Below are 25,715 nucleotides of genomic sequence, written 5' to 3'. Positions count from 1 at the left end.
GCAGATAAGCAAAGGTGCACATTGCACTTTTGGCACTTCACCTTGGGCTTGCCTTTGTATCCTTCAAGCTTGCATCGCTGCTGCTCTTCCTCTACTGAAGGCCAGTGACCAGTTTGGTCGTACCGAATGTCTTGGATTGGCCTCACTTCAATCAAGTTCGGCCTCTTCAGCGGCTGAAGTGGAGAGGAAAATGGCCGTCCGCGCTTCCGTGGCAGCCCGGCAGAGCAAGCTTTTGCCAAGCTCTCTATTACATTCAGAGTGAACTCTAGTAAATCCATTTGATCCTTCATCTTGATTTTTTGGTGCTCGGCATGGCGCCTGTATTCCAACCACGAGTTTGTGACGCACAAATTGAAAAAGTGCGTTATTACACGCAGTGTCCATTTCTTCGATCGAATTGAGGTCCTGTAGAGGGACACCAAAAAATCTGTCTTGTCTACTCCCCCCATGCTTTCGTTGTACTGCTGCACAACTGCTGGGCGTTTCACATTTATGAAAGCCCCGTCTGCTTTGCTCCACCTTGTCACATCGCCTAGATCATCAACGCCAACAAAATTCGATGCCAGGTTTACTGCTCGATTGTCCATCCATCGTGTGATCACAATTTTTCCGTCGCTGCTGACGAGGTAGTCTGATGGCCCCCTTCCTTCTTTTTTCAGTTGTTTTTCCGTCTTCAAAGGGCATTTTTCAGTTCTGTTCTGGCGAATAGTGCCAGCAGCATAAATTGTTTTCTGAAGCAGCACACGGAGCACAGGCAGGGAGGTGAAATAGTTATCAAAAAACAACTTGTGCCCGATGCCATCAGGTATCCTGGATGCTAAATGGAGAACAAACGCGCCTGTTACTCCGAACGTTTTCTTGATTTCTGAGCTAAGTTCTGTTGTGGAGCCTTGGTAAACGAGAAAATCATAAATTATTCCCGACGCACCACACAACATGAACACTTTGACGCCCCAGGGGTTTGGCTTGCCTTTGATGTATTGCTTGATATCAAGCTTCCCTTTGAACGGAATGATCTGTTCATCAATGCATAGGCGCTCCTCCAAAGGAAGATTATGGCATCTTTCTTGAAATGAATTCAGAAGTGGCCTCACTTTCCACAAGCGGTCATTATTGTTGTGATCTCCATTTACATCTACAATATGAAGACAGTTCCTGAGCTTTTCAAAGCGATTCCTGCACATGTTTACAGATGCCAAAAGTTCTGTTTTCATTGAAGGCTTCCAATACATGCGCAGCCGTGCATAGCGCAGAACACCCATTGTCAAATGAAGTGCAATAAGTTTTCTGATTTCTTCTTCATTTGTCAGCACTGATTTTCCATCTTGGAAAACTGAGTATGTGTTGGTCTTGTCGGCTAACTCAATAAACACGCTTTTGGGCACATACTTTGAAAAATACTCGTAAGGCGTGAGAAGAGGATCGCGATAGCTTTCGTTCTCGTCAGCTACCGGCTTGAATTCAGCAGCTGGCTTTTCAAATGGTTTCCTGCACCAGGAGCCGTACTCTCGAGCACTCTCTTTATCCGGCTCTTCCTCGTCAGACGAGTCAGATAGCTCCTGCTGGTTGTCCCAGTCGCCGTCCACTGCATCGTCTAGCTCACCTGCTTCGTCTACCTCTTCTTCGTCATCGTCGATGTCCGAAATATCGCCGTTGCCCAGTGCAGCAAAGATAATATCCGGATCTTCGAGACGTGGCCTTCTTGAGCGAGGCAATCTCCTTGCCGAGTAGAACAACGCAGTAGGTATTGTCGCACCTACATAAAAAACAACGCGAAATTATTGCTCCCGTAAAAGTAAACACCGAACGCCCCGCAGTGAAACCTCCCGCTGATCGCTAACCCTTGAGCCCTGGTGTCCTTTATATAGGACACGACATTCGTGGCCTCTTGTGACCGACATACAGCCCAATGTAGAAGCTGCTCTATGATTTTAGCATCTCGAAGGTCTTAAAAAGAACGTATATAATTCTCAGGGGCAGCATGCAAATTAGTCGTTGAGTAAACCAATCGCAAAACCTTCACTGCCGTCGCCCGCGCCGTCCGCCATTTTCGTCGTCGTCTCCAGTCGTTGCAAACGCCACAACAACATCGGCATTGATGCCCATGTCAACAGCGATGTCCCAAGTTCTGTTTCGGTTCTTGTTTTGGTAGTTTTGGTTGGTTTCTAGCCTCATGTCGCGTGTTTTGCTATGTGTCCTATATTTAGGACACCAGGGCCGAAAGGGTTAATAAAACGCCTACGCTATTAATATGTGGGTTGATGCACTCGTTATGCAAAACGGAGGTGAGGCGTGCAGACAGGACACAAGAGTAGAGTATTTACAAGCAAACAACACGAGCGCCGCCCACTTCTCTACTCTTGTGTCCTGTCTGCACGCCTCACCTCTGTTTTGCGTAATGAATCCTTACCAAGTAGCTGAGCTTTCTGCCGTTCTAAGTCTCGATGCACTCGATTTCGTCCGCATTAGGCACTCGCCTCTTGATTACTTCGTGGCACAGAAATACTCGGCATCAGGCTGTTTGTCTGCTGTGGCCTTTGTAGAAGCATGATTGTTCAAAGTGCAACAATTAAACAGATTCTTTGAGTTGCTTGCGGCTTCGCCAGTACAATTCCGGTGCGCTGGTCCGCCTGTCCAGCAACTTCCTACTGAAGGGAAACCTGCAAATAAAAACACCGCTCCGCATGTAGAAAAATGCTCTACTGTGACGCTTCTCAAACGATTGTGATGCACCACAAGAGCTGCCTACTCGCGTGATATTCTCAACAAGGAGATACATTTGTTTACTTACATGTGAAGGTATATGCCAGAGCACTTCGGGGCTTCGGTGGCACACAAGGCACGAGTGTGTGTGCCATAGCGTCCGATGTCGACGCGCGATCGCATGTCAAACCTAAACTGTACGAAACTACTACGCATCCAAAAAACAGATTCGAAACCAAAATTCGCGTCATCCTTTATTGCAAGAATGCGTACATCGTGATTTACATAAGTCGCGGACTTAGCGATCGCTTTCTGTAAACTTAATATTAACGTACCACCTTCATAAAGCCATCAGGTATGCGTTTTTATATGAGAAAGCATAAGGTGACCTGTACCTGCTTTCAACTCTTTCAATAGTAATTGCGCTGGCCACATTGACCAGTAGCAACAGGGCGGCGCCCTAGAGGTTCCCACTTTTCCGGCCCAGCTTTTCCTCTAGAGATGTTCTTCTAACTCTATGCTTCAAGGAGGCCAGTGGTGCCTAAATCGACCACTGGAAAAAATTCAGCATGTTCAGCGCCCCTAGCAGAGAAAGCACAAATTAAAGTATTCGACCAAATTAAGTAGCTACACTTGCGCGCTTACGCTGAAACGCGCCTCGATTGATTTTTCGCCCTCTGTGGCCATTTGTTGAACTTGAGAGTGTGCGGGGCCTGCCGTGGTCGCCTACGGCCCGGCAGCCATAGAGTTAGTAGAAACTCTATGCACCTGAACACATAAGAGTTTCTCACTACATAGTGAGAGGTTCTATGCCTGAACATCGCCCACGAGTGCTCCGTGATCGCTGCGCATGCGTGAGCTGAGAGAAGGTGAGAAAGGAGAACAACTCATTTTCGCAGGATGTGACGTCACATTGTTGCTTGCTTTTACTTTTTTGAAAGAGCTACTCTCGAACGTAGATTAGCCATTGCCGTCGTGTCGGCTGCAAGACGTTCTGCGCGCGGTTGGCGCGCTTTTGTGCGTGTCGAAAGCGTATAACGTGCGCGATATTCGTGCGAGCGCAGTTCGACTTGAGCAATCGTGGGCTTGGACTCCGTGACATTTGCTTTCGTCATATGCGAATTAGGGGCTCGCCGACAGGTAAAACGCCGCTGCACTTAGGTGAATACCTTGTTTTTCGTGGTCCTGAAATAAATAGCGCGTCGCTGCGATGGTGACTTCAATCGAGTGCGGCAATTGCTGCGCATTACGGGCCATTTAATTGCACAATACGTGCTGCATTATCGGTGCAGATAAAGAAAACTTATCCTGTGAACCTTACTTCCGTCAGACAGTCGGTTAGATGTTTCGCTCTTATCCAGTGCACATTTCTTGATATCCACTAGCGATCTGCTTCAAATACCGACGAAGTGTCTATTGACCGTGCAGATGTTTTTTTTTTTTTTTTTTATTATTATTCACACAACTGGCGATGGGCAGCAGCGTTACGGCCGTGAGTTTTCCTTTCGAGCAAACCTTTTGAAATTGATCGATGTTTTCGCTCATGTTCGCGAGATAGCAAAATTTAAGTGTTACACGGCCGCTGCTGTATTTTTCGATTCCATGTGACCTAGATTTAAGCTGCCTCAGGTTGTATTAACGCGCGCAGAGGCTTTTAGAAAAATAGTTTTCACCTGAGAAATCAATGCAGTGTGCCAGTTCTTTTGGAATGGTGCTATTTGTGAAATTGATCATATTTCCCCTAGTCATGCTCAACTACTTACTGGTCAGATGCTTGAACTCCCGAAGAAGTATTTGTAAAGTTTCCCTTCCAACTCAGCATTGTAACCAACGCTTCTCGGAAGTATGAGTGGTATTTGCCCCTGCAAAACTGCCATGAGTTCAAGTTCAAATTCTGCCCACCGACTGTCTATCTATGTGCCACTAGAAAGCAAAGAACTCATTTCTCAATTGTCGCAACATTTCTTTTTCATTCCATGTTCACGAAATTTGTTTACTTCTTTTCCTGCAGTCATTGTGGACTTGCACACATTGAAGTTTTGGATAGTTTGCCAAAAGCATTGCATAGTGGGCCTGTAGGTTTTTTTTTTTTTTGTATTTAGCGCATTGCCCTTCTGACTGGACAAATTAAGTAATTGAACGAAAAAACCAGTCAAAAACACAAAGGACAAGAGGAGAGGTTCACACCACAACGACTGGACTATCAACTGAGGTTTATTAGGATCGGTGTAGTCCCAGCAAGGCCAGCAGAGCATGCGCAACTGCATCATCGCTAATCACATAGTGTGAAAAGACAAGAAACGCTTCTATCGTGACCGACTTAGAAATTCAAATTCTTTTTCAAGTAAGCGCACCGAGGTTGTACTAACGCAGTCATCACCTAATAAACTGATGTAGTACGCTTCCAAGATTTCCCGCTCTTCTTTGCCCTTGCCCCTACCAAGAATCGTCACATTGCTAAACAAAGGATAACAACCACACTCATTGCAATGGCGAGGCAAGTTTGCACTGTTATCTGACCCCAGGGAGGAGTGGTGCTCACGCAGGCGGTCATTAATACATCGACCGGTTTGGCCTATGTAAAATCTTTCGCACGTGAGAGGGAACTTATAGACAACCCCTGCAGCACATGCCGTAAAACGGTTTTCATGCTGCGTTGTGCAATCGTGGTTCCTTGCCCTGCCTCGAGAAATGCGCGAGCACAGACCCGAAAGCTTACAAGGGGCAGAAAACACAACACTTACTCCCTGCTTGGCGGCAACCTTCTTGATATTGTGGCTCACTTTATGCACATACGGCATAACTTCAAGTTTCCTACGTTCAGTTGCCCCACCATCTGCCAGCTTCGTACATTCCTTCTTTAGCCTCTGAAGCAGCGATTCACCCACCGCTTTCAAAAGAGGCGGAGGGAACCCTGCGGACTCTAAAAGTTGGGATTGTGCGTCAAAGCTACTTTTAATGGCGTGGTGACAGCTTCTTTCAAGTGCATTGCGGAAACAATTGATTGCAATCCCTCTTTTTACAATCTTTGAATTGCAGATCCAAATGGTAAAAGAGCTTTCTTGCCCCTAGGTGAAAACATCCAGCACAAATGCCCGTCATCAAAGAATGTTAGTTGCAATTCTAGGAACCTGATGGAATGATTGCTAGGAAGTTCATGAGTGAAATTAAGAGTGCGTGAAGAAGCTTTAAAAGCAGTCAATACATCGTCTACTGCTGCGGGCAGAGTGTCACTTGGTAAAAGCTCTAAAAGTACTAAAAAATCGTCCACATACCTAAAAACTTTGCATACACGCTTGTTTAAAAGGAAGCCTTGAAGTTTCCTGTCAAATATTGCTGAAAATATCTGGGAAAGCACTGGGGCAACACTAGAGCCAATACATATTCCTTTTTTCTGAAGGAACAAGGAACCTTTGAATTCAACAACAGTGGATGACAGATAAAAGGACAGGAGCTCTAGAAAGGCATCCACCGACATACCACATGCATTCTGGAAGTTTACAGCACTGCAGTGATCAATAAGTTCACGCACAGCTACAAAGAGTTCATCATGGGGAATGCTGTAGAAGAGGTCTTCAATGTCGACTGAAAAGGCCATGTTGGCCTTTTCAGTCAATCCCAACTTTAGAGTCCGCAGGGTTCCCTCCGCCTCTTTTGAAAGTGGTGGCTGAATCGCTGCTTCACAGGCTAAAGAAGGAATGTACGAAGCTGGCAGATGGTGGGGCAACTGAACGTAGGAAACTTGAAGTTATGCCGTATGTGCATAAAGTGAGCCACAATATCAAGAAGGTTGCCGCCAAGCAGGGAGTAAGTGTTGTTTTTTCTGCCCCTTGTAAGCTTTCGGGTCTGTGCTCGCGCATTTCTCGAGGCAGGGCAAGGAACCACGTTTGCACAACGCAGCATGAAAACCGTTTTACGGCATGTGCTGCAGGGGTTGTCTATAAGTTCCCTCTCACGTGCGAAAGATTTTACATAGGCCAAACCGGCCGATGTATTAATGACCGCCTGCGTGAGCACCACTCCTCCCTGGGGTCAGATAACAGTGCAAACTTGCCTCGCCATTGCAATGAGTGTGGTTGTTATCCTTTGTTTAGCAATGTGACGATTCTTGGTAGGGGCAAGGGCAAAGAAGAGCGGGAAATCTTGGAAGCGTACTACATCAGTTTATTAGGTGATGACTGCGTTAGTACAACCTCGGTGCGCTTACTTGAAAAAGAATTTGAATTTCTAAGTCGGTCACGATAGAAGCGTTTCTTGTCTTTTCACACTATGTGATTAGCGATGATGCAGTTGCGCATGCTCTGCTGGCCTTGCTGGGACTACACCGATCCTAATAAACCTCAGTTGATAGTCCAGTCGTTGTGGTGTGAACCTCTTCTCTTGTCCTTTGTGTTTTTGACTGGTTTTTTCGTTCAAGTATGTACCAACTGGCCCAGATTTCAACCCTTCTGCAAATTAAGTAACTGCATTACAAATATTTCACTTCCTTGGAATGTCTGTTCCATGTGCCTCATAACAGTACACGGTTGAATTTGGCACATGCACCTTCATATGACCAAGTGTAGGTTTGTATTGGAATGGAAATAAGAACATGAGTGCTTCAATTGTCTTCATCACATTGCTGATGCCTTCAATGTGTGAAAATGGCTTGTAACAATATTGCTGTGTTTCATGTGAGGATATGGAATAAAATAACTTTCTTCTTTTATGCTGAAGGTATTCACCCCTTTTGCCTGTTGGGCTTCAAATCTTGTAGAATATGGTGTGAGCAGCCTGGGGTGTGCCTGAAGAGCAATGCTAGTTTGTGCATGATCATATTGTTGCTGCTGGGAAGATGACATCTTAGGCACATTTTTTTCATACAGTTAACATATATGTTTCCATTTTTCGCCTTGTGGCTCAATCGTAGTAGACCTGTTCGTTTTTCAGTTACTTTGTTGTTTATTTTTGTTACATATCAGTATTATGTACTATCAAGTTAGTGGGAATATAAAGCTATTTGATGTTGTATTCATGGGGAATCCTAGCCGATCCCTCGTCATGGGTCTGTGCCATATATCACAGGCAACAGTCATTCTAGTCTCTCTTCTTGTGGTAAAAGTATCCCAAAGCCTATTTTGTATGCTTGCAGATGAGTTGAGATTTACACATCAATGCCAGCTCACAAAGCATCTTATACGGCAGTCAGCCAGCCACTTCCGCAGATGGAGAATTCTGCAGTTTCCGAACATACTGTTTCTGTTGTCCTTGGCAGAGATGTTGATTGTACACAGAGGGAATATATTGTTGGACAATAAAAATAACTTGTCATGACAAGGGCAATATATGGTAGAAATTATAGTAGACTATGACCAGCATTAGCACAAGCCCTGCGTTATCTAAAAAATGAGTAAAGTGCTGGTTTTCATATGCTATGGCTGCTGTGTGCGTTAAGCTCACAACTCCCTTCTTGGCAACATCACCCAGGAATGCCCACTCCAAACACTCTGTCACATGCACTTTGACAGCATCTGCTTTGATCTACCTAATTGCATATCAGTAAAGATGGGTCTAGTTCACTAAAGACTGACAATGCTGCATTCGAATGGAACCAAACTGTTCTCGAAAAGTTCTTGAAACCAGTCAAGCAGGTTTTTGAGAACTTTTGATCTGGCAAAATGACAAAATGAAAGTTATTCGAAATAAGTGATGCAATGCTGATGAGGTTTGGGCATGCATTTCAAGGTGCTTGGCCTTCATTATCTCTAATCATAGTGAACCTGCCAAATTGGCAAGGATCTTGAATTAATTCTTCACTAGGCCCAACTATTTTGTTGCTGCCCTATATTGTCTCTATAGGAAGAGTGCACAACAAAAATCTTGTGGCTTCCTGTTATCATAGCACCCTATAACTTCCTTAGATGTAGGGCCCATTTGATATTCACCAATAAATACTTCCACAGGATTTAGATGATGCCTTTAAAGATGTGTCCCTCATGCTTACATGTAAAGGTGCTCTGACATTAAACTCTTGGACTGAATTTTTTTATATTAATCTGGTTCCAAATGGCAGCTTTTGTGACCACACCATGCCACTGAAAGCTGCATGTGCTTTGAGCGATTCTTAATGTGTGCTAAGACTTGCTTCACTAAATAAATTTTCTTATGACTCTTCTCAAACATCTAAATTAAAATTAATTTAATTCTAGTGTTCTATAAGTCACAACCACAATACGATTACGAGGCATGCCATAGTTGCAGACTCCGGCTCAACTTTAATCGCCTGAGGTTTTTAACATGCACCCACTCCACAGTGTGCACCAAGACAGAAAGACCAATGTTGTGCTGCATAGTGGTCCTAACATGCTCAGTTTTCAATGACCTAATAATGGCATGGCTTACTCATGAACAACTGCAGCATGCATCATTTGTTTGTGACCTACCATGCAATGTTGTCACCAGATTATGGGGCCACACTGCCTTTGGCACATGTTTAAATGTTGACGTTAAGGATATATTTGTTGCGCATAGAAGGAATTTGAAGTTTTGTAGTGTAGTTAACTGAATGACAGCTACACACGCATAAGAAAAAAATTGTGCCAGGACTACTTAAACTCTGCAGTGTTTGAGTTTGACCAATTCTTGTGATTTTGCGCATTTCGGATGACTGCAGGTCATTCATTACAGCTATACCAGCTTTTGTACTTTTAGACATGCTGTTTGCTCCGGTTTAATACAGTGATCATAGATAGCCACACCACACCATGTTGGTAGAAGAATTAAGAATTTTAGTAAGATGGGGTTGCTCCATGTTGAGGTGCACCAGCATGTCATAGTAAATAGAAGCCAGAAGCAGCAGCATTTTAAGGTATTGTGCCACACCATGTAAAGTCAAATTATTGTGCCCCCCTCCACTCTCGCAGGCAAAACCTGCTGGTGAAGCATTGTGAGCAAGCTTTCGAGGTACGCTGCGCTCTTTCCAAAACAGCGTCCGAGGCGGCCATCTATTTTGCCTACAGGACGAAAAGTCCCTGGCCAGGAGTGCATCGAACATACGGAAATAGCTGTCAATTGTGCTGCTGAACTTCTAGAGATTTATAGTTTTGACCTCAGGTTGCAGAACACAGCAATGCTATAGCAAGCAGTGTGGTGAAAGCTGTTTCAGGGCTCTACCACGGCATAGCCAGCACTGCATGCATATACTATACACAAGCACGAGGTTTTAGCAGCAATACTTAACAGTAAATTGTATTTGTACAACTTCACTCTGTCTTTAACACTGCCAGGCTTTAAAATACATGAAAAGAGGTCACTGTCTTTCATTTGATGTGTTTATACAGAAAAAGTGTGGGCATGGAAGGGGTTAAGGCTCCTTTGTCAAGCCAAAATGCTTCTTGGCATGATAAAGTGAAGCCTTGTGCATTTCAGTCTGCATTTGCTCACTGCACTTTCAAAAGCACAGAGAGCACAGGAAAACACACAAGCAATGGTTCAGCAATTTATTTGAAACAAATGCAACTTTGTTTTACAGAAAGACCACATTCCAAAAAAGCAACCACATGCTATGCAGACAATACAGCCAACTTATGTTAATTGTACAGATGTTAACATGCCCTGCCTTTATATGTGGAAATGTTTCAAGTCTCAAATTGTGCCCCTACTTTGTAGCTTGTCCTTGGAACAATGGATGATTCAAACAAATGCTAAATTTAGCACCATTGCCACACTGATAGAAGAAAACTACATATTAAAATGGCAACTTCTTGGAGAACAGAAAAGGGTGTATAGTAAACTTCTAATAATCTGACTCCGGTTAATTTAATTTTTTTAGTTAATTCGAACCTGGCCGACGCCCATGCATTTCTATGTGATTACACATTCATCATTTCGATCCTAAAACTGGCATTCGTCGGATAATACGAACTTGACCAGACTCCAATAACGACCCCTTTTAGTGGCAGCGTATGTCTCAGTAGAGCTTAGGGGACAGTGAATGCGTTAAACAAATGCCATCTCCTCTCTGAAATGCCTATTTTTGACCCACCCAAGAAAGATTTTCAAGCAGTAACAGTAGCTGACAATGTCCGATTGTGGTACTTATCTGATTCTAACGAACACGTTTTGTTTTCGAAGGACATTGAGACGAAAATTGCCTAGCTGTGCAATCGATTGCGAAACTAAAACCGTGGTTGTAGCATTCATATGCTTTACCACATATCATGGCTGTAATACGGCGAAGCTGGCTTTAGAAAATCAGCTGCCATTCTAAAAAATCAGGTACGCATAGGTATCTACTTTGGTTCGGAGTTAAGTCATTTCTACTTTAGTTTTATACTATGGACAAATAGAAATTTGATGCATGTTCGTTTCAGAGGCATGTTACTCAAGCACATGTTGCCAAATGAATCAACGGTGCTTCAGCAGGTTTTTGCATCTTAATTCGACCCGTCAGTCTCGTGAGGGTAGAATTAATGGAAGTTGATTGTATAAATTGCGTGATGAAGCGCCAAGAAAGTTACCTTGCTCAGGTAGTGAAAAAGCATGGAAAAAGTGCTTCACACAACATCCACCGATGTTCTGTTGCAGATGCAAAAGCTGCCTCCCTTGTCTGGAACAGAATAAATTCCTTTCGAAGGCAAAATAAACAACAGAAAGAGAAGTCATCAAGGCATTCCACATCCATCTTATTCAGTCTTTACAGTGTTGCTACATCACCATTTGCTTAGCCTCCTATGCCAAAAAAAATTGTCGAAAATAAAATGACCTGATTCCCATGTTTTTCAACATCCAAGCAGTGTTTACTGTCAATTATTACTGCTTTCTGTAACCTCACTTGTAAATACTGTATGTTAACCTGTATGTTAACACTGAGCTATACGATAAGCTTAGTGAAAGTTAAAAAAGAATACTGGATGTTCATTTGTTTTCTTTTTAGACATAAGAAAGGGTGCTTAAAAGCGAGCCACATTTACAAAATGCTTGAATAAACAGCAACTACCCCGGTCATGCGCTAATTGTGGCCATGCTGTCCCTGCAAACTTCTTAATCTCATCCGCCCACCTAACTTTCTGCCGCCCCCTGCTACGCTTCCCCTCTCTTGGAATCCAGTCCATAACCCTTAATGACCATCGGTTATCTTCCCTCCTCATTACATGCCCTGCCCATGCCCATTTTTCTTGATTTCAAGTAAGATATCATTAACTCGCGTTTGTTCCCTCACCCAACCTGCTCTCATCTTATCCCCTTAACGTTACACCCATCATTCTTCTTTCCATAGCTCGATGTGTCGTCCTCAGTTTAAGTAGAACCCTTTTTGTAAGCCTCCAGGTTTCTGCCGCGTAGGTGAGTACTGGTAAGACACACAAGTTATACACTTTTCTCTTCAGGGATAATGGCAACCTGCTGTTCATGATCTGAGAATGCCTGCCAAACGCACCCCCAGCCCATTCTTATCCTTCTGATTATTTCGGTTTCATGATCCGGACTCGCGGTCACTGCCTGCCCTAAGTAGATGTATTCCCTTACCACTTCCAGCGCCTCGCTACCTATCGTAAACTGCTGTTCTCTTCCGAGACTGTTAAAAATTACTTTAGTTTTCTGCAGATTAATTTTCAGACCTACCATTCTGCTTTGCCTCTCTGGGTAAGTGAGCATGCATTGCAATTGGTCCCCTGAGTTGCTAAGCAAGGCAATATCATCAGCGAATCGCAAGTAACTAAGGTATTCTCCATTAACTCTTATCCCCAATTCTTCCCAATCCAGGTCTCTGAATACCTCCTGTAAACAGGCTGTGAACAGCATTGGAGAGATCGTACCTTCGTGCCTGACACCCTTCTTTATTGGGATTTTGTTGCTTTCTTTATGAACGACTACGGTGGCTGTGGAGCCGCTGTAGATATCTTTCAGTATTTTTACATACAGCTCATCTACACCTGGATTCCGTAATGCCTGTATGACTGCTGAGGTTTTGACTGAATCAAACACTTTCTTGTAATCAATGAAAGCTATGTATAAGGGGTGGTATTAAAATTAGATCTTTCATCTCCTGCGATACCTTACTGGTATCCTGTCTAACGAAGTTACAACCGACTTCTATTGCACACTCCTTAATGATGCCCATAAGATTTTCATTCATTGCTTCAACACTAAGGTTCTCTTCCCGAGTTAAAGCCCTATACCTCTTCTGTAGCTTGATCCGAAATTCCTCTATTTTCCCTCTTACCGCTAACTCATTGATCGGCTTCTTATGTACCAGTTTTTCCCTTTCCCTCCTCAAGTCTAGGCTAATTCGAGATCTTACCATCCTATGGTCACTGCAGCGCACCTTGCCGAGCACGTACACATCTTGTATGATGCCAGGGTTAGCACAGGGTATGAGGTCTACTTCATTTTTAGTCTCGCCATTAGGGCTCCTCCACGTCCACTTTCGGTTATCCCGCTTGCTGAAGAAGGTATTCATTGTCCGCAAATTATTCCGTTCTGCAAACTCTACTAATCACTCTCCCCTACTATTCCTAGAACCTTTGCCATATTCCCCCACTGACTTTTCTCCAGCCTGCTTCTTGCCTACCCTGGCATTGAAGTCGCCCATCAGTATAGTGTATTTTGTTTTGACTTTACCTATCGCCAATTCAACGTCTTCATAGAAGCTTTCGACTTCCTGGTTATCATGACTAGATGTAGGGGCGTAGACCTGTATGACCTTCAATTTGTACCTCTTATTAAGTTTCACAGCAAGACCTGCCACCCTCTCGTCAATGCTACACAATTCCTGTATGTTACCAGCTATATCCTTATTAAACAGGAATCCGACTCCTAGTTCTCGTCTCTCCGCTAAGCCCTGGTGGCACAGCATGTGCCCGCTTTTTAGCACTGTATATGCTTCATTTGTCCTCCCAACCTCACTGAGCTCTATTATATCCCATTTAATACCCACTAATTCCTCCAATAGCACTGTTAGACTCTCCTCATTAGAAAACATTCTAGCGTTAAACATTGCCAGGTTCAGATTCCAATGGCGGCCTGTCCAGATTCAGAGATTCTTAGCAGGCTCTGCTGCATCACAGGTCTGACCGCCCCAATGGTCAGTTGCTTTGTAGCTGCTGGGGACTGAGAGCCGGGGTTTGATTGTTCTATTCATATAGAAGGTTGTGGCCAAGTACTGCACCAAGGTGGCCAATCCTGCTCTGGTGAAGGAGTGCATTACCGGTTCTGGTCACCGGGGTCAGGCCACCAGGCCTGTTTATACAGCTGTATCAACATGTGGATTTTTTTATCCAGTGGAAAATTGCGTGGCACCGGGATTTGAACCACAGTCCTTTTGCACATGAGGCAGATGCTCTACCTCTACGCTATCGCATCGGGGCACAAGTAGTAAGTAATTATACAGAAAGCGTTTTATTTACTGTAATTGGAGGATTGGAGTAGATTAGTTCGACCACTCAAGGAGTGGGAATGGTTCAACTGTCAGAACTCCGACAAAAGGACTGGAATCACATAAACCACAACTCTGAAGGAATAAAGTGGGAATAGAATGGAGCGCCCCCACTCTGCAATTCTGCACCATGCCGATACATCCTGTTCTTGGGCAATGCCAGTGCAGCTCTAGAACCACAAGGACGACTGCGCTACCAGGGCGAAACACATCGAAGGCCCGTCAGCTGCTGCATGAGCACGTGCTGCCAACGAGCAATCCTGCACAACATATTATATATATATATATATATATATATATATATATACACGCGCAGTGCACAGACTGGTACCCTAGGTAGGGGCTAGGACTCGCACAAACTATAGTGTTCTCCACAAATGTGACGAGTACCAGGCCACCGAACTCCTTGCCCTGTGCACGTTGCTGTCTATTTTCATGAGCCTAGATCCTGATGCAACCACTGGTGCCACGCTGCTATTTTTAAAGGCCACCACTAGGTGAAGCGCCAGGGACCGCCCAGGCCAGGGGACATCGGCTTGGTCCTATACACAAACGACAGTAAACTTCGAATTGACAGGACTACGAATTGTATTAGTAAATTCTTAACTGACCGGTACCAATTTGTAACTACTAATTAACTTTCTTCTCCGCGTTCGCTAGTAAGATCTGGTGTGCCACAAAGCTCTGTATTGGGACCAATTTTATTCCACCACAAACATGGCTCCACACAATAGTTTGATTTGAAAACATATGTGAGTGCATATGCTTGTATTGGACAGCGAGAATAATTAAGTCAGTAAGCAATGTCAAATAGTACTTGCAATCTGGCGTACAAAACAAAAGGAACCGGTCACTATTTAGTAATAGTTTTCCTTTGTGTGAAACAACCTCACCCTTGAAAAGTTCCTCATTCTACAAAGGTTTATATAGTGAAATATAGAAATATTTAGATGTATTTGAGTTATCACCTGGCCCAAGGAACTTCTAGTGGCAGCCTCTCTCGATCTCGCAATTCCTGGCACTGCCCAATATACAGCATGCCTGACTGCTGCAGTGGTCAAGTGCTCTGCAGCTGTAGGAAACCGAGGGATAAGGGTTGATTGCACAATTTATGGCATTTCCAAATTTTTAACTTAGTACCATCTCTATACTATGTCGACACTATATGCCACTAGACCATTGCTGTGCTCCAGTCATCATAATATTAATTCGTAAACACAAGCTATACAACTGTTTAGGCAAAATTTTAAACTGCGCGAGGAAGACAGGACGTGAACTGAAACATAGACGCACACAAAGCACAGGCTTCCAACTGGTTTTATTTTGTGAAAGCAAAGAATATATAAGGTACTTCAATATAGCAAAACAATTGCAAACAAAATTGCAAATAATATAGCAAACAAAATTGCAAATAATTTGTGCACGAGGTATTGATGAAAAATATCAAGGCCATGTATGCCTTAAGAGTGCAGGAGAGTCTTAATGTGCCCATCTAAGACTTTCTTTCCTTGAGAATCTCCTCTTGCAGTGCAGGAGCTGCAACAGCAAAAGCTGCCTGCCTTATGAGGAACAGAATAAATTCCTTTCGAAGGCAAACTCAAGAACAGAAAGAGAAGTCATCAAGGCATTCCACATCGCTAAAAGGCGTGACAACTAAGTTAGCTCACCTTCTTGATCCCTATCAAGGAAAGAAATAGAATTCTTAGATGGGCACATTGGGACTCTACTGCGCTCTTAATGCACAGGTGGCCTTGCTATTTTTTGTCACTGCCTCGTGCACGATTTCATTGCGAATGTTCTTTGTTTTGCCATTTTGAAGAACCTTATAAACTCTTTGTCTTCACCAAACAAAGCCAGTCGGAAGTCTACACTTTGTGCATGCATCTATGTTTTTGTTCATGTCCTGTCTTCCTCGCAGAGTTTAAAATTTTGCTGAAGCTACGAGCTGACTAGCCCGAACCATGCCTTACTTCAGTGTACAGCTGGGCTTGTTGGTAAAGCTACACAATGCAGCTCAAGTGTGTGTCTGCTCTTCTGTGTGCTCATGATGTGGCTCAGCCTTGAGTGCATGTGTAGTTTCAATACTGGCTACTACATTTTAACGACTAATATAATTTCTATCTTCAACTTCCAGTCAGACAGAGTACCTCATACTACATTCTGAACATTGCTGCAGTGTAGCAGGATTTCTGTCTAATGCATTGGCCTTTACCACCAAATGCCTGAGAAATTAAAAAAAGTTATCTAGATTACAAGCACAGTGGGGATTCATGTTACAGGAGGCATACTGCAGGTAAATGGCTACATAGTGTTAGTTCGGGTTCTTCCAAACATTGCAGTGTTGACCAATGTGTTTGTGTATGGTGAGTGATTGCATATATGACACAAGCTTTGTGAGGAGAGTACGATTGCAAAGGCATGGTTTCTTTGCCTCTTTCCTAACACTTTGTGGCGGCTGCTGTTTTGACGAGTGGAAAACTTGGCTTATGCAGTATGCGCAAATGGGTTTGAGACTTTTAAGACCAATTTCCTTGAGGCAAAGTTTAGCATGGAGCCAGTTTTGTCACAAGGAAGTTATTCCTACTCACACATGCCTGTTTTGTTCTTTGTTCTTTTTCCCTATAGTTTCCGGTCCACCTAAATTATTGCCATCATGACAGCTGTCACATATAATATGGTAGCATCAATCTTTGTATTAATCATTCGAGTATTGAAATCTAAAAGTTTGCAGCAGTGTAAAAGGACAGGAGGACAAGAGGAGAGAGGAGAAGAGAGGTTGTAGTGTAACAGAAATAGGCAAGCACTAATTGAGCGACAAGACCACTGAACACAGGAAAAGCAGATTTAGCTGAAACACAGCAGCCTGTAAGGAAGACACGGAACATAATTCTTTGTGAAGCTTAGTCTGCATCACAGTTTTATATACCATCGGAGATCATGAACATGCCAGAGGCAAAGCATACTGTTACGGGGATGTTGGGAGTATAGAAAGACTGTATTTACAATATATATTGTCACGTGGTAGTGACGGTTGAGAAGGCAGCAAAACTATGATTAACGAAACGAGCATTTTATTAGGCAAACTTGTGCCCTCAAAAGAGGCTACACTCAAAGAAAGATGGTAGCGGCGAACATGATCGGCGGTCATCGAAAATCTAATGAGCGGGTCAAGCGCGTCGGCTTTTATACATCTGTCGTCGAATGTTCCAAAGCAATCGCTGGAACCCGCGTGCCTTCCACAAAGTTGCACATTATCCGCGTCGCGCACACATGCAATCAGATAACACAAGTTGCGGTGAAAGACAGTGGACGGGACCATCGATAACATTCCAGAAACTTCTTTTACATGCAGGCGCGTCCTATGCGATAACATTTGTTAGGCGGCGAGAAGTGGTCGCCCGATAAAGATGAAGAAGTACACGTGTCAATATACAAGATGAGGCAGAGTAGTTACGATGGCTGACCAGCAACAGCACGCAGCAGCCAGCATGCTGCGGTCTTCTTCCTCTCTTTTTTCATCCTTCCGTAACAGGACCCGCGGGTGGTGAAGCGCCGTCTCGGCTCATGGTAGGCAAAGAATCGCGAGCGAAGTATGGCTTCAGCTGTGAAACATGCAAGACGTCAACAGGCGTCAGACTTGAGGATGCATCAAACTGAAGTGGCGAAATCTCGTAATTTACATCGTTAACTTGGCTCAGGATTTCATAAGGCCCTGTGTAGTGAGAGAGAAGCTTCTGGCAGAGGCCAACCCGACGACATGTTGACCAAAGGAGCATCCAAGCACCTGGTGCGAACTTAACATCGCGATGGCATCAGTCATAACTCTTTTGGTATATGCTGCGGGGCTAGTAAACGAGATCGGGCGACTTGACATGCCCTGTGAGCGCGATCAATGACTTCATGAGCATGGTCAGTTGCAACACGTGGCACAGAAGGGATTATGATGTCAAAGGGCAAAGTGGGGTTGCAACCATACAAAAGATAAAAGGGTGAATATCCTGCAGTGTCACGTCGGGACAAGTATACACAAACGGCACGTAGGCCAGCGTGGTGTCCCAGTCGCGGTGATCGTTGGAGACCTACATCGACAGCATCTCTGTGATTGTTCGTTTAAGACATTCCATAAGACCGTTTGTTTGTGGGTGGTAGGCGGTGGACTGCTTGTGCTCAGTGGCACAAGAGCGGATGAGGTCGTCGACAACTAAAGACCAGAATGAGCAGCTGCGGTCTGTAATAACTGTCGAGGTGCACCATGGTGGAGAATGACGTCGTGGAGGAGAATATTGACGACGTCTGTTGCACAACTAGTCGGCAACGCCTTTGTTATCGCATAGCGTGTCATGCAATCAGTAGCGATGGCAATCGACTTGTTAGCTCTAGTCGTCGTCGAAAAAGTGCCAGGTAAGTCAAGGCCTAAGCGAGAGAACGGTTCACAGGGAACTTCAACTGGATGGAGTCATCCGACAGGTGGTAGGGGAGGTTTCTTCCGGCACTGACACAATTCGCAAGTTGCGACATAACAGTGCACAAAGCAGTAGAGACCTGGCCAGAAGAACCGGCGTTGTACATGATTGTATGTATGCAAAACTTCAAGGTGTCCCACTGTCGGTGCATCGTGAAGTTGTTCAAGAGCAACAGATTGCAGATGATGAGGACGGCCAAGGAGCAACTCAGGGCCATCAGCGTTCATATTGCGGTGGTAGAGGATGCCGTTGCGCGGCAAGAAAATGCGGCATGTGCCGTCAGTGCTGTCGGAGTGATAGCACTCCGGCAATGATGGACTGTAAGGACTCGTCGCGTTGTTGTTCGGTGCGCATGTCAGTCATGTCAGTGAAAGCCCTCACGCAGGTCACCGGATCATGCACAGAAGGATCAAGTGGATCCACGGGGTGACGAGAGGGAGTTAGTGTCCTTGTGGAGGCATCCAGTCTTGTAATTGACAATAAATGAAAATTCCTGGAGCCACAAAGCCCAGCCACCAAGCCGTCCTGTCGGGTCCCGGAGGGAAGACAGCCGGCAGAGTGCATGGTGGTCTGTAACGACCGAAAATGTACGGCCGTACAAATATGGCCGGGACTTGATGACAGCCCAAACTAAAGCGAAGCACTCCCACTCAGTGATGGGGTAATTTCTCTCGGCAGGTGACAGCAGGCGGCTGGCGTAAGCTATCACGCACTCCGTACCATTCTGTTGTTGATCGAGGACAGCGCCGATGCCATGGCCGCTTGCGCCAGTGTGGACTTCGGTCGGTGCAGATGGATCAAAGTGGGCAAGTATGGGAAGGGTGGTCAGAAACCTGATGAGAGCGGCAAACGCATGAGTCTGCTCCGGGCCCCATGAGCATGGCGAGTTCTTCTTTTTGATCTGTCAAAGGCCGAGCAATGTTGGCAATGAATGAATAGAATTTATTGATAGGAAAGACAGAGAGGTCGACCTGAGCCAGTGCGCTCTAGTCTGCTACTCTGCACTGGGGAAGAGGGAAGGGGAGTGAAAGTATTGGGATGGATGATGATGATAAGAGAAGTGGTGAGTGCTTATGTACATGAGACAGTTGCCTCGCTAGAGCCGCTCATCTAGCTTGGTGTCCTGCAGGAACTTCAACAATACTTTTGTTGCACGCATTGAAATTGCAGTGTCAGGCCATGGGCCGAGGATAGCTTCCTCTGACAGTAGTTGTCTGCCAACGCTGGCTAGGAAACTGTCTAACGTCCTTCGCTCCAGCATATATGCTGGGCAGTCGCACAGTACATGTTGCAGTGTTTCGGGCACCTGGCAGTGAACACAATCAGGGCTGTTCGATTGGCCGATGAGGTGTGCGTAGCGACGGGTGAAAGCAGCGCCGAGCCGCAATGTTGGCAAGGTTTTTGATGAAACGATGAAAGTAAGAACACAGGCCGAAGAAGCAGCGCACATCAGAAGCAGAATGTGGCACAGGAAAACTGCGTATGGCACGCACTTTTTCCGAATCTGGTTGGACACCGGATGCGTCAATGAGGTGCCCCAACACGGTAATCTGACGGCGCCCAAATTGACACTTCGTGGAGTTGGAGGCCAGCTTTTCAGAAGACCGCAATAATGGCAGTTAGTCGGGTAAGGCGGCTGTCCAACATGGGAGAAAAAACAGCTTCGTCAAGGTAACAAAGACAGGTGGTCCATTTGTAGCATCGTAGAAGAGAGTCCATCACAAGTTCTAATGTCGCAGGAGCATTGCATAGGCAAAAGGGCATGACTTTGAATTGATATAAGCCATTCGGTGTGATGAAGGCTGTCTTCTCCAACCATTTCATCAACTGAAATCTGCCAGTAGCTGGATCGAAGATCGATGGACGATAAGTATTTAGCTCTGTGCAAGCGGTCCAAGGCGTCATCGATGCATGGTATTGGGTAGACGTCTTTTCGCGTGATCTCATTTAAGTGGCAATAATCGACGAAAATATGCCAGGCACCATCTTTCTTTTTTCACACGGACGACAGGCGTAGGGCTGGCTGATGGCTCGATGACCCTTTTGCGGAGCGTTTTGCCCACCTCTGATTGGATGACTCGACATTCAGCATGCGATGCACGATAGGGACGCTGACAAATAGGATTTGTGTCTCCAGTGTTTATATGGTAGTGAACAACAGATGTTCAGCCTAAAGGCCTGTTGCCCAAATCAAAGATTCCACTGTACGATTCAAGCAGGAGATGTATGTCCCCGGCCTGTGCAGAGGTGAGGTTAAGTGCAGTCATTTTCGCAAAGTCGTCCGTTAAGGAACCAGAGCTGGCCGCTGCGATTGGCACTAATAAACGACTCTCAGAATTCAGACTCTCAATATCAAATTCAGAACCACTAGAAACGCTGTCCAAGAACATGCAGGCCGGAATCACTTGAGGGCACAGGCTGAAATTCAGAAGAGGTAAAACAATGTCATTATTAGTAACCGTGACCGGTTCAAAGCACATCGATGATGGGGCGAAGCACATATTCACCATCAGGAACCTGTGGCTGGGCGGTCAAAGTGACGTAAGTAACTGCTTCGGGTGACAGACGCACATCACGAAGCGAGCACAAGTGCGGTGGGGCGGTGCTCGGAGCATCGGCGAGTTGAGGCAGTTCTAACTGAAGAACGCCGGCCGTGCAGTCGAGGAGAGCAGAATGAGTGGATAAAAAGTCAAATCCTAGGATAACGTTGTGCGGGAAGATGTTGCTCACAGCAAAGAGAACAGAAGTAGGGCGGCCAGCTATACTTGCAGTACACATTCCAAGAACCAGCGTTCCATCGTCAGCCATATGAAGCACTCGGGCAGCTGCTGGGGTGAGGACCTTCTTTAAACGACTAAGCAGGCTAGCACTCATCACAGGTATGCGGGCTCCACTGTCGATGAGTGCTTGGACAGCTATGCTGTCTATTTGAACGCCAATTACACTTCTCCTTGTGTGCATAGACAGAGGATTTGCTGCAGCATTAGGCAATGCACCTCCTCCGAGGGCTGCATTTCTTACTTTTACGAACGGGTGCGGCCAAACACCACAGGGCACGAAAGGCGACGTGGCTGTGGCGAACGCGAAGATGGGCGACGTGTTTGCGGTGAACGAGACTGGTGTCCGTGCGGCGATGGTGAGCGACTGTACCACATGTTCCTAGCAGAGTTGGCTCTGTTAGATTCGGCGGTGGGCGAAACATTGCGGGCCTTTTCATCAAAACGGCTCAGGTTGGTTGGCATGAGAAGTGTTAAGGGCCATGAGTTGTGACAGTATCAGGCGACATGACCAATGCGGCAGCAGGTGAAACATATCGGCTGGTCGTCCGCAGTTCTATACTCAGTCGGGTTGCGATAACGCGGAGAGAAGCATTGGGGTGGAGCAAAAATAGCAGAAGGGCGTTTGTTAGCTCTGGGATTAGCAACAGCACAGACAGAACGTAAGCCAATGTTTTCAAGTTCCTGGTGAATGATGGCTTGTAAGAAGGGGACTGAAAATGTTGTAGCATCAGGGATAGGCGAACAGAAATGCAGGCGCCATTGCATCCAATTCACGTCAACGATTCGCACCACATCTTCCGATGGCGACGTGTGCTGCTGTGTGGGTTGATCTTCACATGTTGGCATTGCAGCAGTAGTGGGAAGTGTGGCGAATGGTTGCAAGACGCATCGGCTTTTGGCGTGCTGGAATTGTCGGCACTCTTTAAAGATAACATTAAATGTAGAGTAGCTTTTGCACATGAGCAGATTAAAGGCGTCGTCAGCAAACCTTAAGCACATGCCCGACCTTCTCAGCTTCTGTCATGTCGTGATCGGGTTTGCTTTACGACAAAGTGCCAGCATGTCTTGGATGTACAAGAGATAGGACTCCATGGGGGATTGGGCACAGGAGGCCTGTTCCTGTTTTGCGTCAATTTTACGGCCGGCTGGTTTGCCAAACAACTCTGTCAACTTCTCTTTGCATTGGTCCCAGCTGGTTAGCTCCTCTTCGTGGTTTTCATACCACACCTTTGCCGTGCCTCTTAGGTAGAACAACAGGTTAACTAGCACACGCGTGGGGTCCCATCTGTTGATTCCACTCACACGTTCGTACATAGCCACCCACTTTTCAACATCGGTGCCATTGGTCCCACAGAAAGTTCCAGGATCCTTGGGTTGCACAACCACCACCTTGGCTATGCCCGATTACAAGGTACAGCAAGATGCTACTTTACCACCAGATGTCACCTCTTATGACATTTCAAGGCAGCGAGACTGAGACTGCACTGTATTCAGCGGCACTGACAACCATGATGTAGATGATTGACTTTCCCCCTATGTACAACACATCAGCAGAATAAGAACAAGGAAATGCCCCACACAGGTGCATGGCACTAAACTGGACGCACTACCTGCTGTATGCAAGAGAGAATGAGGAAAAATGAGCTTCCCGTTACTCCTGAGCACCTACCTACAACTGCTTTTATGGGCACAGCATTGAAGCTGCAATTGAGGTAATGCCTAACACCACATGAAATACAAAGCACACTACGTCAACACAGAGAAACCAAAACAACTGCACACACTTCTCACCGAAATAGACACAACACCTGCTTTGTTGCATATGAGCTGAAACGGGTGAATCCCAAACTCTGTGTCACATAACATCTGAAAAAATTAGCTGCTACGAGAGAACCAATGAGATTAATCTGGCGCGCTATGCATGCATCTTTAGCCTAATGGGTAAAGAATTGGGCTGCTGCACTAAGGACCCTGATTAACGACCCACCATCAGGCACATTACTAACTATTATTGAGCCTATCTGACTGGATGTACGAAGAAGCCAGGAGACAGCTCATGATAATGCTTTGCATAAGAGACAACGAAGCTGAACCCACGTTTTCTGCCTTGTGCTTGCAATGCTCTACCAAGTGAGCTTCAACGGCAGTTGTCCCAATGTCAATTTTCTTGGATAGCTGCGCATATGTACTGAGCATAGCCGTGGGAGTGCTAGGCAGCAGCACTCACAGTTATGATGGCAGACGTGTAGCATCCTTTAAAACACCCACATTACAAAGCACATGATCTTAGAAGCTGACAACTGGCTAATAAAAACTCTTTTTCTACCATGAGGCCCCAAGGCAGCTGAAATCAAAACATTTGTATCTTATGAGCGAGAAAAATCAGGGGAATCATGCAGCTCAATTTTTTGTTTATAACAAGCATGAGATGGCAACAGACAATGAAGCAACAGTGACTATATAGAAAAATGGGTTAGACCTGACGACAATCATTGGCAGCTCACACTATAATGCTTTCTCTACAATTTATTGTCTCAAGACATCTGGCAGCAAATCCTCTGGATTCTTCTTCTACTATGTCTTTTGCAACTGAAATTTTAAATGTGCATAATACTTCATGGCAACTTAGAACACTTAAATGGTTAAGCATCTCCATACTTTAAATTTGTGGACCAGCTTTGTCACCTTTCTAGAACAATAACTCTCTGGTGTCATACATCACTCAAACCAACTAATTCTCGCTCAAACCACTACTTATTAAATCTACCTTTAGATGCAGCAGTACCTGCATTAGACGCAGCTGCATACCCTTTTAGCAAATGGATATACATACCACGCTCAGACTGAGCAAACCAAACAAACCAACAGCAACCAGTACTTGTGTCCATTTGTCTTCAACGAGGGAGAGACAGGCCAGGTCTCGATAAACACAACAAATATAAGGTGCAGGCAGAGTAAATAAGCAGAAGCTGTAAAGACAGCAGCAAAGTGAAACAAATTAGACAAGTTTGCACACAGTCAGCGATCTGGGCCGAAGACAATTTACAACGTTACTGCCACAATTAGAAGCAAATGTTCCTCATGCAACAAGAAAAAACACGTTTTAGCTGTAAACAGCACGACTGCGCGGAGTTGGTTGATATTCTAAAAACAGCACAGGCAACAATTAAAGCAGACACATTACTTGTGTCATCTGTCTTCTTGCTGTTCTTACAATATCGGTCACGGTTGCAAAGCTACGCACATGATCTATGAACGAAAGCAACGGACGTGCATATAAAGCTTGGTGAGCCGATTCATACTAATATATATATGTTTAATTTTGAAAGTTCCCGTAAAAGTGATAGTAGCAGCAGCAGTGAAGTGGTTTCGTTTACCAGCTCGCTCACAACGTACGCATTGTATGATTTAACTCCACGGCTCGCAAAGGAGCTACTAAGAAGCTTTAAGTGAAGGAAATACGCTTTCGTTATCTCACTGCAACGAATGAAAGCCTCTGACGCCCTTACCGCGGTCAGCAGTGAGAAAGGTAATTAAATGCAGCAATGCGCTGCATGGGTAAATAAGAAGGGCATAGCGTAGGCATCCTATAGAGATGGAGAAAAATAGACTTAAGAACGCGATAAACATCATAGGACGACATCCACGCTAGTTGAGTGCATGCATTTCTGGCGCGTGGAAGATGTCCCTGTTTTTTTGTTCATTTTTTTACATCAGTGCAACGCGTAGGAACTACAGTGTTGAAGGCACGAACGAATACATTATACTGCGATCACTGCGGGACCTGCGACAACCGTTTCGTGTTCCTTCGAATTTCGAGATCACATCGACCACAGCTCGAATGCGCAACCGGTTTTTTTACGTGTCGGCAAGAGAACGGGTAATCGCACAACACTTACCGTTGCTCCAAGTACGTCGCGGTAGCACCAGCAGCTGGGCAACAAATGTCATCAAGCCCTGGCCCACCGCAGTGTCCGCAACTTGAAGCTTCTAAGCATTCGCCAAAAACTAAAAGCGGACCACATCTATACGTACGCGCGCGAACGAGACGCGAGCCATGCCGTCTGAGTTCGAGAGTAGTTATTTCATAAAAGCAAAAACAAACAACAATGTGACGTCACATTCGGTAACGCCAACTTGTCCTCCTTTCTCACCTTCTCTCAGCTAACGCATGCGCAGCGACCACGGAGCCCTCGGGGGCGATGTTCAGGTGTAGGGTGGCCGATAGTAGGGTAGAGTAGGGTAGCCACCCTACTATGCGTGCGTCTATTTGTCGTACAAAAATCCCTCACGTGACCTGATCCTAGGTGCCTAGGGACTGCATCGTTTAGGGATTTTTGAGAAGGCGCGATGCTG

At 45.3% G+C, this 25,715-nt stretch overlaps 1 long non-coding RNA gene across 2 annotated transcripts; it reads right to left on the bottom strand.

Annotated features, from left to right (window-relative positions):
• Window positions 1-14,429: 14,429 nt before the first annotated feature.
• LOC142558259 (uncharacterized) lies at window positions 14,430-25,418 on the bottom strand. Of its 2 annotated transcripts, XR_012823005.1 has the most exons (4): window positions 25,259-25,418; window positions 24,193-24,328; window positions 15,085-15,188; window positions 14,430-14,651 (listed from the first exon to the last, which is right to left on the bottom strand). It is a non-coding gene; the product is annotated as an uncharacterized LOC142558259 (long non-coding RNA). The 2 variants fall into 2 exon arrangements; XR_012823004.1 differs by having other exon boundaries at window positions 14,430-15,188.
• Between the last annotated feature and the right edge of the window lie 297 nt (window positions 25,419-25,715).

Source organism: Dermacentor variabilis, chromosome 9 (genome assembly GCF_050947875.1).
Source record: "Dermacentor variabilis isolate Ectoservices chromosome 9, ASM5094787v1, whole genome shotgun sequence".
In the NCBI taxonomy this organism is placed as follows: Eukaryota; Metazoa; Arthropoda; class Arachnida; order Ixodida; family Ixodidae; genus Dermacentor; species Dermacentor variabilis.
Note: the sequence above shows the minus strand (reverse complement) of the source record. Positions and strands in the feature narration are given on the sequence as shown.